We start from the raw sequence: 18,680 nt of genomic DNA on the forward strand, positions 1-18,680 counted from the left end.
TCTTGTAGATTTCCCTGGAATAGGAAGAAATAAAATTAAATTGAAAGCCATTGCATATTACCGAAAACTGTATTTCATGATAAAACAGTAAAAATAGCAATACAATGAAATGCAATTCTAATATGGAAGAGTCCTACCAGACACTGGGGATTATCTTTCAGTCACCAATGAGGTTCTAAAATCATGAAGAGTACCAACATGTGTATATTTGGTGTCACAATGTATGTATTTATATATATACACATACATTTATATACATTGCTGAATAAAATGAAAATGCCATTAAGCACCAAAATACCTTCAAGTCTCTGATTAAATCTGTACTTACAAGATTTATTAACATACTCACTGGTGGATTCATTCGCCAAATGTCAGCAATAAGTGCAAAAATTCCCAGAAGAAGTCCTCCAATTGCCAATTTCCGAATTGTGAAACATATAATCCCAAGGGGGAAGTTTTCATGCAGAATTTTGACAAACTAAAATAATTGAGATAAGGAAGAAACTAAGAAACTCAAACACTTTTACTTGGTTTTTATTTTGATTTGGGCAGGGGTGGATTTAGTCTACACTGGGCAGGCTCAGGAGCGATTTCTGACATCAGCTGCATACAGGGCAGGCGTTCAACCTCCTGCACTGCCTCTACCTCTCTCCCCAAACACAATTTGATTGTGCAAACAAACAAAGCAACAGAGTCATTTAGTCATTGAAAGGTGTCATGAAGTCCATACAGAAATGTCTCAATGTATAAGAAAAAATCTTACGGACCACGGGCCATTGTCCACTGGGGAAGGCATTTGCCTTGCACTTGTCTGACCTGGTTAGGTCCCCCCATCTCCTATGGTTACCTAAATACCGCCGGAAGTCATTCTTGAGTGTAAAGCCAGTATTTACCCATGAGCATTGCCAGATGTGGCTCCAAAAACTTGATGCGTAAACTGGTAGAGATTTTATCTTATTTTGCATGAAAACACATCTCAAATCTTTTAAAGTTAATAGAACTTATCAATTTACAGTCAACTGAAAATTGAGGAAGTAAATGTGAACTTACATTGAAAGAAAAGCTATTTTCTTTTGCAGATGGATGAAGCACATGGAGACTACCATTTGGAAGACACTCATGTCCAAACTAGGAAAGAATGGGAAACATATCAAATATTAGGGACACCAGTGTATAAAATAAAGATGTTTCTCCAAAAAGTAACAGGAAGATTAAACAGCGACCGTGATAATGCTTCACTATTTTAACAAATAGACAGGTTATTGTTCAGCACAAATTGCTAGGTGCATTCGAATTTTCACTTACTGTTTGCATAACTCAAAAATCAGACACATAGTGTCAGATTATAAGGCATATGTAAGGACTTGCTTTACAGTATTATTGATGTTATAACACTATGAAGATTGAAGTTAGTTAAATGCACAATTCTAAACATCAAAAAAAGAAAAATTCATGTAGTATTTCATTGCAATTCTTAAAACAATACCTAAAACAATCAGTAACCACCACCAAAGTTAATATATAAACCACTAAATACATGTATATTTGGCTCATATACGTATATGAACATTATGGGAAGATCAAGAGGTAAGGTTCTAGAGCACAGCTCACGGTTTCAGGCTCATCTGACAGGCCTGTATCCTCAATATTGTACTTTTGTCTAAATACAGATTATAAAAACTGCTTTTATAAATATCTTTAAAATATGTCTACAAAACTACTTTTATGCATGTATTTTAAGTAAAGATTTGAACACTACTTTTATTTAGTTAACTTTATTTATTAAATTGCTCTTAGTCAAAAAGCAGAGAGGTTGAGCTATAGCACAACAGGTAGGGTGTTTGCCTTGCACGTGGCCGACCCGGGTTCAATTCCCAGCATCCCATATAGTCCACCGCCAGAAGTAATTCCTGAGTGCAACACCAGGAGTAACCTCTGAGCATCACTGGGTGTGACCCAAAAAGCAAAAGTAAATAAATAAATAAATAAATAAATAAATAAAAACTAACCAACCAGGCGCTGATATTTTGACTGAGAACATCTAACACCTATGGTTAGATACCACTATTTTTAGCGCTATCCCCTTCACAAACAAAAATAATATACATACAAGAAAAATAAGTATGGGGCTGGAGAGATAGCACAGCGAATGGGGCATTTGCCTGGCACGTGGCCGACCCAGGTTCGAGTCCCAGCATCCCATATGGTCCCCTAAGCATCGCCAGGAGTAACTCTTAAGTGCCGAGCCAGGAGTACCCCTGTGCATCGCCAGATGTGACCCAAAATGCAAAAAGGAAAAAAAGAGAAAAAGAAGTACAAGTGGTGGGATGGACTTGCAGAACTGAATGTAAGAGACTAGGTCTTCACAAGTAAGACTAGTGACCATGAGTAAAGAAGGGCATTGTCTTGTTTTGCTTCTTTTGTTTTTTGAAAAGATTCTCCCCATCGTAAGTGACTTTGTTGAGATCTAACTCACATTATCACACAATCCCTCTAGTTGAGACTCAAGGGTTTTAAGTATCTCCTTAAATCCTTCCTTCTTTATGCTCTGTGACTATATTCAGATTTTCTTCTGATCAAACTGATGTATTGGTCCACATAGTCATTAACAGAACCCAGAACTGATGTAGACAGTGGTATCCAGAAGTCCTCAGGCTGATTCTGAAAATGCCCTAGTCCTCATCACAGGAAGGACTGAGCTCCTATCTTGGTCTCATAAAAAACTTGTTATTTAAACACAGAGGGAGAGACCCCAGTTCAAAAGAAGCCCATGCATCTGATAAGTGGTCAATATCAAGGATTTACAAGGCACTGGTTGAACTCTACACAAAGAAAACATCCAACCCCATCATAAAATGGGGCGATGAAATGAACAGAAACTTTCTCAAAGAAGAAATCGAATGGTCAAAAGGCACATTGAAAAAAAGGCTCTTCATCACTAGTCATCAGGGAGATGCAGATCAAAACAATAATGAGATATCATCTCACACCACAGAGACCAGCCCACATCCAAAAGAACAAAAGCAAGCAGTGTTGGCACAAATGTGGGGAGAAAGGGACTCTCCTTCCCTGCTGGTGGGAATGCCAACTGATTCAGCCCTTTTGGAAAACAGTATGGATGCTTCTCAAAAAATTAGAAATTTGACCCAGCAATACCATTCCTAGGAATATATCCCAGAGATGCAAAAAAGTATCGTAGAAATGACATCTGCACTTATATGTTCATTGCAGCACTGTTTACAATAGCCAGAATCTGGAAAAAAACCAAGTACCTGAGAACAGATGACTGGTTAAAGAAACTTCGGTACATCTACACAAAGGTATACTGTGAAGCTGTTAGAAAAGATGAAGTCCTGAAATGTACTTATAGGTGGATCAGCACAGGAAGTATCATGTCAAGTGAAATGAGTCAGAAAGGGGGGGACAAACATAGAAAAATTGCACTCATTTGTGGAATATAAAGTAAGAGAATGAGAGACTAACACGCAAGAATAGTCGAGATAAGTCCCAAGAGGATTACCCCACAGCTTAGAAGTTGACCTCACATGCTGGGGGGAAAGGTAACCCAGATAGAGAAGGGACCACCAAGGATGGGAGTAGACTGAAAGTAGAAAGTAGACTATAGATTGAACCTGATGGCCACTTAATACCTCTATTGCAGACCACAACACCCAAAAGGAGAGAGAGAGCAAAAGGAAATGCCCTGCAGCAGAGGCAGGGTGGGGTAGGGGGGACGTGTTGGGGGTGGTGGGAGGGATGCTGGGACCATTGGTGGTAAAAAATGGGCACTGGTGGAGTGATGGGTATCCAATCATTGTACAACTGAAAAACAAGCCTGAAAGTTTGTAAGTCTGTAACTGTACCTCACGGTGATTCACTGATAAAAAATTAAAATAAAATTTAAAAAAAAGAAAATGATGGAGCCATGGCCCTCGGGCTGTACTTACATCAAGGGGGGAGAATACAGGTACACAGAGCAGGAAAAAACAGGAAAACGCCTGTTTTGCCTTCATCTTCTGTTATCCAAGAACATAGTGATCAAGATAATCACCAAAAATCCAGGGAAAGGGGAATAGGAACCAGCAGGTCCTGGAGGATGTGTCCTTCCTCCTAGGAACCTGCTGTTTGAAAGTTGCCTGGGAAATCTGGGCACTTTGACCTACTCTCTCCACCAATCCCTGCCTTCGCCCTAGCTACATCACAATGGACATTCTCTGACATCTCCTACTCACAAGCCCCTCCCCTTTGGGGGTCCCAGTGGCAGTTGCTCTCTGGAACTTTCACAGATGTTTCATTTCAGGTCCTTTCCACATTAACTCTTGGGTGTATCTCCTAATTCTAGGAACTCCATCCTTCTTTTCTGGACTCCCAAGATTTTCAGGGATCATAACTAAGAGTGTGTAAAGTTGGTGATGACAAAGTAGCCACAAAACACACACAAGTTGTTCTCTTGGGCAGCAGGTACAGCCATGTCCCTAATATACAGCTGTTCCTCCTCACCCATTTTATTTATTTATTTACTTTCATTGAATCACCGTGAGAGAGTTACAAACTTTTACGATTAAGTTTCATTCACACAATGATTCTTCCACCAGTGCACATTTTCCACCAACAGTGTTCCCAGCTTCCGAGATCAGATGAGATCGGGCGTTTTCTCACCCACATGGCAGAGCCTGGCAAGCTCCCTGTGATGCATTCGATATGCCAAACACAGTAACAACAAAGTCTCCAATGGAGACATTACTGGGCCCGCTCGAGCAAATCCACGAACATCAAGAGGGCCTTTACCTACCTTTACCTAATGTTCCCAGAATCCCACCCAATCCCACCCCCCCCTGCTTCTGGGGTAGGTACATTCCTTCTTACTCTCTACTTTGGGGCATTATGGTTTGCAGTACAGATACTAAGAGACCACCATGTTTGGTCCTTAGTCTACTTTCAAGACACAGCTCCCATCCCAAGTGGTTTCTCCAACCATCATTTACTTAGTGGTCCTTTCTTCATCCCAACGTTTTCTCCCCCAGCATGTGAGGCCAGTTTGCAAAATGGATGGCACTGAGCCTTTGGATTGTGGCTTTGGTCCTCGTTTTCCACGGAGATGTCCTGGCAGAAAGGAATCCATCCCATCCCTTCTTCAGGGCTGGTTGAAATCCTGATTTCCAGGTTTTTCCTTGACACTGAGAGTAGGCCCAGACTGAGATATTCATTGCAGAGTCCTGGATTCCTCATTCTCCATAGCAGTGATGATTTCCAGTCTTTTCTTGAGCCAGCATGCCTCTAGGGTAGCCCTGAGGTTTGTAGGGTACTTGAAACAGTACCTGTTAAATCCCTGCTCCTGTCATTTAGACAGATCCCCTGACTGTTTCCCTGGAAGAGGGCTTTGGGGTCCCATGGCTGGTCTTTCCTGTCTGCATGGGGGGTAGACCCTATTACAGAGAGGAAAGACTTATCTGGATTTATGCAAACCAACGTAGTGCCATGAAGCATCAAAAACATCTGAAGGTAAAAAAGAAGAGAAAAGCAAGTATTTCAATTTACTCACAGAGATGTAATACACCTGTTTGCTGTGGGTCCTAGTCAGAGAAGCTAAAATCTGTAGAGATAAAGCATACCGTTTAACATGTTTTTAATCCCATGTCAAAACCCTTGATTTCCTGCAACTTTTGAAAAATTCAATGATCTTAAGAGCACTGTAACAGGAGTCCAGATAATCCATCAATCATCTTTTCCATAGATCTTACCACAAAGGTGCTAGAAGAATTCTGCATGTGATTTAAAGCGTTTCTTAGAACAGTTTGACCAATTCCTTTTCTTTAGAACAACCTCAAACTTCCTACACATTCCTTTACATACATTCTGTAACTTTCATTCATTTAAAAATCAACTTCACTTTTACAGAATTCCTTTCCTTTCTTCCCACTGACGATATCTCCATCCATTATCTTTCTGACTTATGACATACATCTATAGTAGTACAATGTACAATGTGATCTCCCAAATTTAGACACAAGTTACCAACCATCTCACTTAACATGAAAAAACTGTACTCTGCAGTACTATTTCAAAAGCATTAGATCAGTTCCATCAATATTCAAAATGCCTTAAAAATGCTCACAATTAAAGCTTTTACAAGGTATTTCCACTGGGCAAAAGATCACTTTACATTAGAAATTAACCAGGAGACATCTTAAAATTCTGATTTACAGGAAAACACAAATACAAAAAGATTAAAAGACTCATAGATTATCATGAAACAGAAAGCATTTCACACTTAGGTACAGAGTGCTCAGGTCAGGGCTAGGTTGATACCTGGAGACAAAGCTTGGCATAAAATAAAATTATCAAAATAATAGCATGCACTTTCAAGCACTAGACAAGCAATGCTATGGCTTCAAATTGTCAGGCTGACATCTGAGACTAATTCAATACAACTTATTCCTAAGTAGCCCTAGAAATTTTAGTTACCAAGAGTCTCAGAGATCAGATAGAGCACTGGTAGGACAAACTTTGCAACCAATTTTATAACTCTAGAAACTCATGATTAAACTAAACCATTACTTTTAAACCAGCTTTAATGTGTCATAGTTATTTTAACTCCTTCTAGGTCAAATATTCTAATCCAATGCAGATACAAATATGTACATTGACATAACAGCATAAGACCTATAAACAATCAATTTTTATAAAACATGATAAAACCTTCTTTGGCTTTATTTCAATAGTTCTTGTACCTTAATTATTTAAAATCACAAGCTTTCTACACCAGATACTTTTAACAATTCCATGAGAATACAAACCTGCTTTCAGAAACAGAAAAAGCCCTTTGGATTTTTTTTTAAACCAAACTTTGATATTAGCATGAGAAAATATTTAAACCTTTCACAAGTACTTTCACAAGCTACAAACTCTTGGGACCAGTCTGCTAGAGCTTGGAATCTACATCCCAGAGACAAGTATCTGAGCTTTGTATACCAAAGACTAGCCTGGCTAGAGCTGCAAATCTACATCCCAAAGATCAATCCTGGCTAGCACCAGAGATCTGCATATCTAAGACCAGCTAGGTTTCTGTGAAAAAAGGGAAAGTGCCTCTTACAAATTTTTCATAAAAGTTAGCTGAGGGTTGTAAGATAAGTTCTTGCTTTCTCTAAACTCTTATTTCACTTTAGTTTCAGGCTCTAGTTCCATAGCTCTTCTAGATAGCACAGATGCTTAAGTTCAAAAAGGATTTCAACTGTTAATATAATCATCAATGTTCTTCTAACAAGAAATTTAGATTGAGAATTCTGCTTTCTCTGTAGGCTCAACCTTCTGATAAGGATTCACCCTTGTCTAACAGTTTCCTAAAACAACTGCATTTCTTAAATCACTGGGTTGCATGTCACTAACTTCTCTAAAATTTCTACTTCTGATTTCAGCCTGGTTCCAACACTCGAGTGTTCCACACAGACACACAGATAGACAGACAGTCAGACACAGTCAGACAGACGGACACAGACAGACAGACAGTGAACTGACGAAAACACCACACGTACATGTGCACATATCTGTAGTTGATCAATCAGTCTGACCCTTCAAAAAAATGGCAGGGAGAAACTGATGGACTGAGAAAGGAAGGGACAGTTCCCAGGGCGGATGATTGGGAACTCTGCTCCTCATTTCCCAGCCTAACCAGCCAGTCTCCCACTTGTCAAAAATGGGTCAAGAAAGAGCTTTTGTTGATAAAAGCCGGCAAAATAAACTATGACAAAGATGTTACCATATTTTCGCCAAGGCTAATTCTGAGGCAGGGAGCTAGTACCTTCCTATCAGACATGGGGATAGGCTTCTTTGTTTCTGATGTTTCCTGCCTCCTCTGCTTTGATACTCTCCTATTTCTTTTGTTACCTGGAAAGATCTGACTGCAAAATGATCTGGTAATGCAAACTGCCATTCACTGGCTATCTTTCCCCACTATACTCAGGCCACATGGTGTTACAGAGGTCAATAAGATCTCCTTATCTAAAACTACCTAGTTGGAAGCTCCTCAGATGCTTTCCTAATTGCAAGCAATAATCCATGAAAAGGGATGGTTCCTTGGCAAAACTTTTCTCCAGGTCTATCACTTTGGCCTCTCCTAAGGGGACTCTAACCTCCCTTAAATTGACCTTTATTCAGAGGCTCATCTCCACCTGTGTGGGCCTGGCTTTGGGCAGACCCACAGCTGTGTGCCTGAGCCGAACTTAGTGCTGTGGTCTTAAAAACTCTGCTCCTTAAAAATAAACAGTTCTGCCTTTTTTAGCTTTCTACTTTTCCCACTTTTTGCTGGCTTGAGGCTTCTGTCCATTTACCCTTTTTTTTTCTGCCTTACATCTGAACTGCCTTCATTAACATTTCAATTGACCTCTAGCTGATCTTCTGGTTAGATTGGGTGGGGAAAAGGATTTTCTGCCTGGAAATTGATCTGCCTTAGTTTCCCAGTCTTCTCACTAGTGGGCTTTCCTCTAGTCCCTCCCATAGTGGACTGTGATGCAAAACAGACAAAGGAGGGGTGCCTCTTTGCAGAGACCATTCAGATGCTTGCCTGGCCGGTGGAAACTTAGCCTTAGTGGTTCAGCATTGTGACGCCCGATAGGAGGACCTATCAGGGTGCTCATACACACAGGCATTCACACAGTGGTTATCACATTCCTCCCCCAGTCCCACTAGAGATTTCCAAGGGAGCATACCTTCACAGCAGATCTTCCACAGATTACCTCCTTTATCTGAGCCACAAGGTTTGGAGAGAAGGAACCTCGTGGGGGCCAATCCACACCGAAGGAAGGCCATTCTGATGAACAATAAGTGTCAAATTTACCTTTCTTGATCATCAAGCCCAGATCCTGAGCTTTCCTGTGGATCTCAGAGAAGTGATCAATTCTGACCCATATTAAACAATCTTAATAAACAGAATTAGGAGAAAGATAATAAATACACACACTATGGACACATGCACAGATCACACTCCGGCACTCGCTAGGACCGGTCCACTCTTTCACACAGGTGCGCGCCACACTCACCAGTCACCCTGGGACTCCCGAATATGCCCAAAGGGCATGCACATGATTTTTCACCTACGGAGGGTTTAGTTCTTCCAAGTTTAGAGATTGGAAGTGGGGAAAGGCCAGTGCTGGCCTGGGAGTGGCATTAGAGAGTTCGGGGTTCAGGGGCAGAGGAGGAGCAGAATCAGTGGTGGCCCCTTCTCCCCCTGCAGTCCCGCCTAAGGCTCCTGGTCAGGGTGCCCCCGTGGAGCAGGCTGGTAGATGACTCCCTTGACCTGGAAGATAAGCGGCAAGTGGAACAATCCCTGGGGGGCGGGGGTGCGGGGGAGGGGGCAACCAACCTGGAACATTGGCCATCCTGCAGAGCAAAAGGTCTGCCATTTAGGCTTTTTAACAATCAGAAATAGATTCTGAGCACGAGAGCACACCTCTGACCAGTGGGAGAGAGTGAGTGAGAGAGGAGTGGACAGAGATTTTCCCATGGTTCCAAAGACGGTGTCTCGGTAGGGAAAATGGACGAGCATGATCCAACCTACAAAAAAGAATCACGCAAGCGCAAGGCCTTTTGGAGAGGAAAGAAGAATAGAGAAGTAATAGAGCGGCCGATGATTCCTGACACACCAGATATAGCCTCTCCGAGGCTACCACAAAAGAGGCCTCCAGGCGTCCCTGGCCCTCATCCACCTCCCGGGCGTCCCCCAGGGCTGCGGCCCATGTCTATTCCTGACACGTCTGTCAGACACAAGGCTCACACGCACACCACTGTGCTGCACAACACACAACTGTGCTGAACACCACTGTGCTTGTGCCACCGATCAGTTACTACAGTAAAACGGTACCGAAGAAACAAAGAGAGAGAAAGAGGCCCCTTAACTTACCCCGTGGCTAAATCCGGCGTCCCTGGAACAGGGTCCTCAGTGATCTCGGTAGAACCTCCAAATGTTGGGATCAGGAGTTCCCTAGCCCAGGGAGGCTCGGAGAGACCAGATAGACACAATTCCTGCAGGAGTAAAAACGGGGTTTATTTAGACCAGCATGCTGTGGCACGCAGCATACCCCAAAATGGGCAGTGGCTGAGAGCCCCAAGCTTCTTCAAAGGGGATCTTATATAGGCCTACACTGGCCGATGCAGCAAGGCCCGCACATTTCATAGCCAATAGATTTGTAACAACATATCCTTTCTTAACCAATCCATTTAAAAGTACCTTACTCCTTAGCCTAGAGATTCAAAGATAAGCATTTATGTACATCGATTGTCAGCACAAACAAGGTTATAGCCGGAATCATTAAGCCTTAGGTAATCTCCCTTGACCATCCACATTTTGAGTTACCCAAGTCTGCAGGGTGCTTTAGTGAGACATTGCACTCCTGGAAAGGGCAATTTCCCCCAACCACTGCATCCTGAGTTATCCTTTACCCAAGTCTGCAGGGTGCTTTACTGAGACAATACATTTCAGGAACAGTAAGTACACCTGAATCCTGTCACACTTGGTTTAGAAAGAAGTTATGCCCTGTTCACTTTCCAAGTCCCCTCTCCCCCAGGTGCAAAGCAGCCAAGCAGTTTTACAGAAAGTAATGTTGCAAGTTAGCTGAAGCACACAAAAATTTGATGCCCTAATATGGATTCTTTCATTACTAAGTTTTCAGGTTTAAGTCTCGGTCACACAATGATCAAACACCTCTCCCTTCACCAGTACTCATTTTTCACTACCAAGAACCCCAATAAACCCCCTCCCCCCTCCCAATGCCTGTGAGGCAGATGATTTCCACTTAACTATTCTATACATTGATTACATTCATTATTTTGAAAAAAGATGCACCATCATTGATTAGAATTACACCCCCCCAAAAAACAATCAGAATTGCTGAAAAGGCATTGTGAAATACTTTGTTTTCTATAGCTGGTTATGAGAATCATATAATCTCGTGTGGCAGCAATTGGGGCCGTCGACTTTGAACTTCTGCAAAGAGCCAGATAACTACGAGATTGGTTTCTGTGCGTCTGGTGTTATGGTTGTGCTGGAGAGCTGCTCATGGGGGGGGGGGGGGGCAACTCATGATCTCGTTCTTAGCAGCATTTTATTGCAAGGAGGAAGTGTATGTTACAGTGGCCCCAGGATCTCTCAAGCACGTGCTCCTTGTTCTCTCAGCTTCTGTCCCCTTTCCCTCAGCCTGTGTTCCCCATCCTCTCAGGCACGTGTTCCCCCAGAGAGCCCTGAAATCTCCATTTTATAGATCATGGTACCTCTAAAGGGCGCAATATAGTGATGTTATCAAAAGGAGTTACAGAAAGAACTTTGAGGCTGCAAAACATACATTGTTTCTTTACATTGGCAGGCCAGTAATCTTGGCATCTGGAGAGAAGATACAAAACCAAGACTGAAACCTTTCACAAGCTACAAGCACTTGGATTTGCATCCCAAAGACCAGTCTGCTAGAGCTTGGAATCTACATCCCAAAGATAAGTATCTGAGCTCTACATCCCAAAGACTAGCCTGCCTAGAGTGGGGAATCTACATCCAGAAGATGAGGCCTGGTTAGCACCTGAGATCTGCATATCTAAGACCAGCTAGGTTTCTGTGAGGAAAGGGAAGCTGCCTCTTAGAATATACTGAATTTACTGAAGCAGTTTGAAGGGGAGAAATGTTCAGTCTCATCCAAGCTTCTCAGGACACATGGGAAAGCTGCTTCTAGGACCGATTCTCATTTAGCAGATCGACTCACCCTAGAACAGAATTCCCTGTGTGTGTTTCTCCTCTCTTTGTCCAACAAACATATAAGCATACATAATATAAATCATTTTGTATGGACACAGTGAGAAATACTTTAAGCTTATAGAATTGCTCTCCTAGGGCCATCTCGATCTCAGACTGTAGTGCTCAGGCCAGATATCTTTCCTATTCCTAGCAGCAGGGTCCTAGTCTCATTGTTACTTTTGGATCATGACAGCATTTGCCTATGATCAAACTCTTAACCTATAGTTAAGAATCGTGGCACCTTGGCCTGGCCCATCTCGATGCCAGGGTAGTACATAACTTACCGGCTTGCCCTGGTTTCATCCAGTTCCATGTCCGAACCCTGCTTTTGGGGTGCTAGGAAGTGAGGGCAACTGAGGCTTAAGTTGAGAAAGCAGATGCCTGGGAGTGAATAATATTCAAAGCCAATCAATTCCTAAGATATAAATCCTAATATTAACTGTCTTCCTGTATCTATACAAAAAGGACATTGCATTAAAGTAAACTGCTCAAAAGTCATAAGGAGAGGAGAAAGGCAATATTAACTTACAGTACAAGTGCAGCGTCCTAGAAGGATGAGTCCTTACAAATTGGTTGAGGAAGAGAGCATAGAAGTAGTTACAGACAAACATAGTAATGGGAACGACTCAGGAGCACTGTGATGGGGGCAACCTGATATACCTAAGCTCCTTGTACTCCAACACCTATCCCTGTCTTTTCTCCACGTTGTGCAGGAAATTTCCTGTCTGTACCAAATGAGAGGCCAGTTTCAACTTTTATCTTTGATTTGGAGTTCCAGAGTGGGATATGGAGTCTATTTCAAACAAAACAGAAAATTTGCTACTTGGACTTTCAAGTCTTCTGACCACAGGACCCTAAGGCTATACAAGTCCCTAACACTTTAATTTTGGGAAGGATGTGCTAAACAAGTGGTCCCAACTAGAAACGGTAAAACATGTCTGATAAAATTGAAATATTGAGAAAATCAAACTGGCAAGGTGTCTGTTTTATAACCAAAGAGTTTAAATCCCTGTCTATGTTAGCACTAGAAAGTGAAAATTCATAAAATGACTAAGAAAACAAGATTTATAGCCAGATAGATCTCTATTCAAATCCTGTCACTGTCACTAAAATCATTTGAGCTTGAATTACTTACCCTATAGAACCTTAATATTCTTCCTTATTTGCAAAAGAAAATGTTAAAGGCACTTGTTTCACAATATTGTTGAGAAGATTGGTTAAGATATATGTAAAGAGATATATATATATACATATATATATATAGCACAGGATTTGACATCTTGTTAGTACTCAAAAAATTTAGTTTTTATATCATCAATTGTGCGATCTGAAGAGAAACCAGTGCTGGAGAGATAGCACAGTGGTAGGGCGTTTGCCTTGCATGCAGCCAACATGGCTGACCCGAGTTCGATTCCTCCGCCCCTCTTGGAGAGCCCAGCAAGCTACCGAGAGTATCTCGCCCGTACGGCAGAGCCTGGCAAGCTACCCGTGATGTATTCGATATGCCAAACACGGTAACAACAAAGTCTCCAATGGAGACGTTACTGGGCCCGCTCAAGCAAAAATCGATGAACAACGGGAGGACAGTGGACAGTGATCATCACGTGTATTATTATAATGTAACTTGTTTCTAATTAACAAAAGTTTTCTGAGCACTCCTAGCACAATTTTAGAGGCCAGACACAAAAGGTACTTGTTCAGTGTGTTAGGGCGCGGATTGAAATCTCCCTTTGACGACAAAGAGACTCCAGAGACTGCAAATAGCAAGCAGGGTTTATTGTAAGACTGGCTAGCCAGGGCCCCACCACCTACACAGACACGCAGGTCTGGCAGGTTGGGTAGAAGACCCCAAACTTCTTCAAAGGAGATCTTATATAGACCTTCACCGACCGTTACAGCAGAGCCCACGCATTTCATAGCCTATAGTTTTGTAATAACAGATACTTTCCTAACCAATCCAATGAAGGGTACATCACTTGCTTAGCCTATAGTTTAAAGATCAGCATTTGCGTCAGTGCTTAGGAACGTCCTGGTTTTTAGGGCAGTCCTGGGTCTTGCCACATGGATCTTGTGAGAGACACCTGGTTATCTGGTCTGACCCCCACCCTTCCAGTACCTGTATGTGAATTCCTTGCTCAGGGGCAGAAAAACCAGTTATTTTGCAGTGCAGGCTCCTAAAAAAAGGGGATCTGAAAAAGCTTATCTAGACCTATTCCTTGAAAAGCCAGTTACTTTTTTTTTTCCCTTTATTTTATTTTATTTTTTTTAAAGTTGTAGATTTACAATCTTTTGTGCTTTGGTTTCAATTATACAATGATCAGATACCCATCCCTCCACCAGTGCCCATTTTCCACCACCATGGATAATATCCCTCCCACCCCCATCCCCCCATCCCCCCTGTCTCTGTGGCAGGGCAATCCCCTGTGTTCTCTCTCTCCTTTTGGGTGTTGTGGTCTGCAAAAGAGGCATTGAGTGGCAAACATGTTCAGTCCATAGTCTACTTTCGACATGCATCTCCCCTCCTGGGAGGATCCTCCAAACATCCTTTATTTGGTGCTCCCTTCTCTATCTGAACTGCCCTTTCCTCTAGGATACCCGGCTGGCCTCTAAGTTATGGAGTAATCCTCCTGGTGCTGGTCTCAGCTATTCTTGGGTATTAATCTCATACTTTGTTACTTTATATCCCCCAGATGAATGCAATCTTTCTATGTCTATCCCTCTCTTTCTGACTCATTTCGCTTAGCATGATACTTTCCATATTGTACCACTTGTATGTAAATTTCATGACTTCATCTTTTCTAACAGCTACATAGTACTCCATTGTGTAGATGTACCAAAGTTTCTTTAACCAGTCATCTGTTCTTGGGCATTCAGGTTTCTTCCAGTTTCTGGAAAAGCCAGTTACTTTTCAATGCAGTTTCCTATTAAGATAAGCTAAATTAATTCTGGCGGTGGTCCATTTTGGGCCTCTCCCTCACAATGGTCTTCTTTGAAATTCCTTTCCTGGCCTTTTGTTCCTGCAGGAGCTTCTTTGGGTCTATTACTGGAGACAGGTGAGGGTCTTATTAAGCCTTAGTTCCTGTTTTCCTATTTTCTGCAGGGCTGGCTTTTGTCATAGCGGGAGGGGGCCTTCCCTGTCTACCTGCCTACATCATTCCTGTGAAAGGACAAGGACTGATTTGAGGAGGACGCCGAGCCATGCTGGAGCAGCGGGAGCTGATGGTCATCTTCTCCAAGGCTGATTCCGACACTGACAGGAGGGTAGCTAGCCAAGGAGACTGGTTAAACCAGGAATCGTACCAGGTTTCCCGGGCCTCCCTTTCTCTTCAGCACTGCTCAAGGCCCTCCTGGAGCTTGGCCGTGGAATCTCAGACCACCCCTTTGTGATCGGCATCGAAAAGCAGCATTTTTCTCCCAACACCACACTTAAATCCCCATTCTTCAGTGCCTTGTGAGGGGGCTTTCCCTGTCTACCTGCCTACATCCTATATCGCCCCCCCCCCCAAAGAGATTTCATCATCTTAAATCTTTAAGGGGAAAATGGTCGGTGGTTCTTCTTCTGAAGCTGCTTCATACTGACAGAGGGGTGCAGACCCTGCTTGTGCAAGGGGGAAATCTCATGCTACCTTAGTTTATAATGGGCCCCAGGCAATGAAGTGGTTGGGTTCCTGAAGTTATCTGGAAGAAAAGATCACTTCATTTAGACTGAGGGATATTATTTTGAAATGGTTAGACCCTGGAGGAGTAGAAATTCCTTTCTGACCCAGTAGGAACAGAGTTGTTAGCTTTCTTAAAGAAAAAGTTAAAGTAACAGAAACCAAAGCAACATTGGCCAATTCACAGAGTAGGGGAAAGCAATTAATTCTGCATTTTGAGCTGAGGATGCCCCTAGGAAAGATACGACTAGTGACAGCATGTACAACATTGAGTTTCTTTCTAGATCAGGCTGTTAACCTATAGTCAGTAAACCAAGTTTCATCTAAAATTCCCAAAGGGGGGACCTTTTAGATCAAGATTAAAATTTATTCAACCACCTCTGTGATTTAGAATCTAATCCCTACAAAAAGCAAGTTACAGAAACATGTTTTTCTCTCTACCTTCATTTTAAAACTTTGCCAGATAGTATAACAAACCTGGCTTGTTCTTTTGCAGAAACACAGCAAGACTAGAGAACTCTCCATTTGGGATACCCCATTATTTACTGCAAAGTCCTGGGGTCGGCTCAAGACAGGAGACACACCAATAACGGCATTAATCTTATCTGGCACATCAGGGTTACCCAGGCCTGGCAATAAAGATGTTCCATGACAAACTGGATGGGCTCGAGCATTCAGATTGAACTGGATGTGGCTTTGGGCCTCATTTCCAGCAGAGACGTCCTGGCAGAAAGGAATCCATCCCATCCCTTCTTCAGGGCTAGGAGAAATCCTGGTTTCCAGGGTTTTTTCCTTGACGCTGAGAGTAGACCCAGGCTGAGTTAGTCATTGCAGAGTCCTAGATTCCTCATTCTCCATAGCAGTGATGATTGCCAGTCTTTCCTTGAGCCTGCCTGCCTCTAGGGTCACCCTGAGGTTTGTAGAGTACTTGAAACAGTACCTGTTAAATCCCTGCTCCTGTCATTTAGACAGATCCCCTGACTTTTTCCCTGGAAGAGGGCTTTTTTTCAGTCTGCATGAGGGGTAGACCCTATTACAGAGAGGAAAAACTCATCTGGATTTATGCAAACCAACCTAGTGCCATGGAGCATTAAAAAAACATATACCCATTTGCTGTGGGTCCAGTCAAAAGAAGCTAAAATCTGTAGCGGTAAAGCACACTGTTTAATATTGTGTTTAATTCATTAATTCCCATGTCGAAAACCTTGACTTCCCGTCAATAAGAGCACTGTACCAGGAGTCCAGTGCATATTTTAAAATGTCTAATTCATTTAAAGCCATGTGAAAAAACCCTTGATTTCTGGCAACTTTTGGAAAAATTTAATTATCTAAGAGCACTGTAACAGGAGTCCCAATAATCCTTCCAGAATCTTTTCCATAAGTCTTACAAAAAAAGGTGCTAGAAAAATTGTGCATGTTAGGGCGCAGATCGAAATCTCCCTTTGACGACAAAGAGATTCCAGAGACTGCAAAGAGCAAGCAGGGTTTATTGTAAGCCTGGCTAGCCAGGGTCTCACTGCCTACACAGACACGCAGGTCTCTCAAGTTGGGTAGAAGACCCCGAACTTCTTCAAAGGAGATCTTATATAGGCCTTCACCGACCATTACAGCAGAGCCTGCGCGTTTCATAGACAAAAGATTTGTAATAACAGATACTTTCCTAAACAATTTAATGAAGGGTACATCACTGCTTAGCCTATAGTTTAAAGATCAGCATTTGCGTCAGTGCTTAGGAACGTCCTGGTATTTAGGGCAGTCCTGGGTCTTGCAACAGGGGCCTTGTGAGAGACATGCGGTTATCTGGTCTGATCCCCTCCCCCCTTTGAGTATCTGTATCTGAATTCCGTGCTCAGGGGCCAAAAAACCAGTTATTTTGCAGTGCGGGTTCAGTAAAGTGGATCTGAAAAAGCTTATCTAGACCTGTTCCTCGAAAAACCAGTTATTTTTTAATGCTATTAAGCTAAGCTAAATTAATCCCGGTGGTGGTCCCTTTTGGCCTGTCCGTCACACAGTGCTTTTCTGCTTCTTTTCACAAAAGATAGTAACAGAGTGCTAAGGAGTAGGAGGTAGGAGACAGAGAAAAGGGGTCTGCATCCAGGAAATGAAATTAGAATGGTTTGGTAAATAAAGTGATAGTACTGGATACTAAACAGTGGAATGGAAATAAGCTATGAGATATGAAGAAACAAATTCGAAACTTATGAATGGGAACATGGCTGTAAGAATTACAGAAACTACACAGGGACGATTGAGTAAAGGGCCACATAGAATAGTAGTCATTTAGTGGGAAAAAAAGAGAGGCAGCTGTCAAATTTTGAAAGGCTCTACAAACGAAGGTAAGATTTCGAAAGTAATTGAATGCATTCCTGGAGGTTTTTAAGTGACATGACCACAATTGCTTATGCACCGTGCAAAGTTGGTGGGGAATGAGTCTCGCGAATAAAATGATATCTGTGATGATACGTCATAGGATGACGTTCACATCATATGGTCGCTTGCAGAAAAAATGCTGTTGCCAGCTGCAAAGCTCTTACCTGGCTCTAGAACCCAAGAAACACATTGTTGAGAAGCAAAGAGAAGATTGATGAAGTGGGGAGTTGGGAAGGGTTATGACTTTTGCATTGTTGTCATTGTTAATAGTCATGTGAAGAGAAGCAGATGGAGAATATCTAAACGTGTTGCTTTTCTCATCATCATTGTTGTAATAAGGATGCTTAAAATTCTGGATTCAATTCCTGGCACTTCAAATAGTGCTCAGAACACAAGGAGTGGTCCCTGAGCACAGGGGTAGGAATAAGCCCTGGACACTGCTGGGTGTGGCCACCCATCTCCTCTTCACTTCCCAAGCAAAAAGAATGGTCAGGTTGTAAAGGGAGAAATAAATGAAGTTAGAAAAAGAGGAATGAAGGGGAAGTGGGTAGAAAAAGTGAGAGACAGAGGGAGAGAGGAGAGAGGAAGAGAGAAGGGAGAACATACAGGAGGATGGAAGGAATAAGTAAAAGAGAGATTAATCTTCCTTCTCTCTGTCATGAAGAGAAGGATGAAGGAAAACTGCCCCTTCACACAGAGAGGAAAATTCATCCAGAATGGAGACGTTTTTGAAATCCTGGCATCTAACTCCCTTCACTAAACTGTGTTTGAAAATACATATATTGTTTCTCTAAAGTTGCTCCAGTCAAAATTGAATTGCAGGGTTTCTTTGGAAGTAGGAATAGAAGTATAAAAATGGCATGAACGGGGAGCACTTTCTT

Source organism: Sorex fumeus, unplaced genomic scaffold, assembly GCF_029834395.1.
Source record: "Sorex fumeus unplaced genomic scaffold, SorFum_2.1 ptg000036l, whole genome shotgun sequence".
Lineage (NCBI taxonomy): Eukaryota > Metazoa > Chordata > Mammalia > Eulipotyphla > Soricidae > Sorex > Sorex fumeus.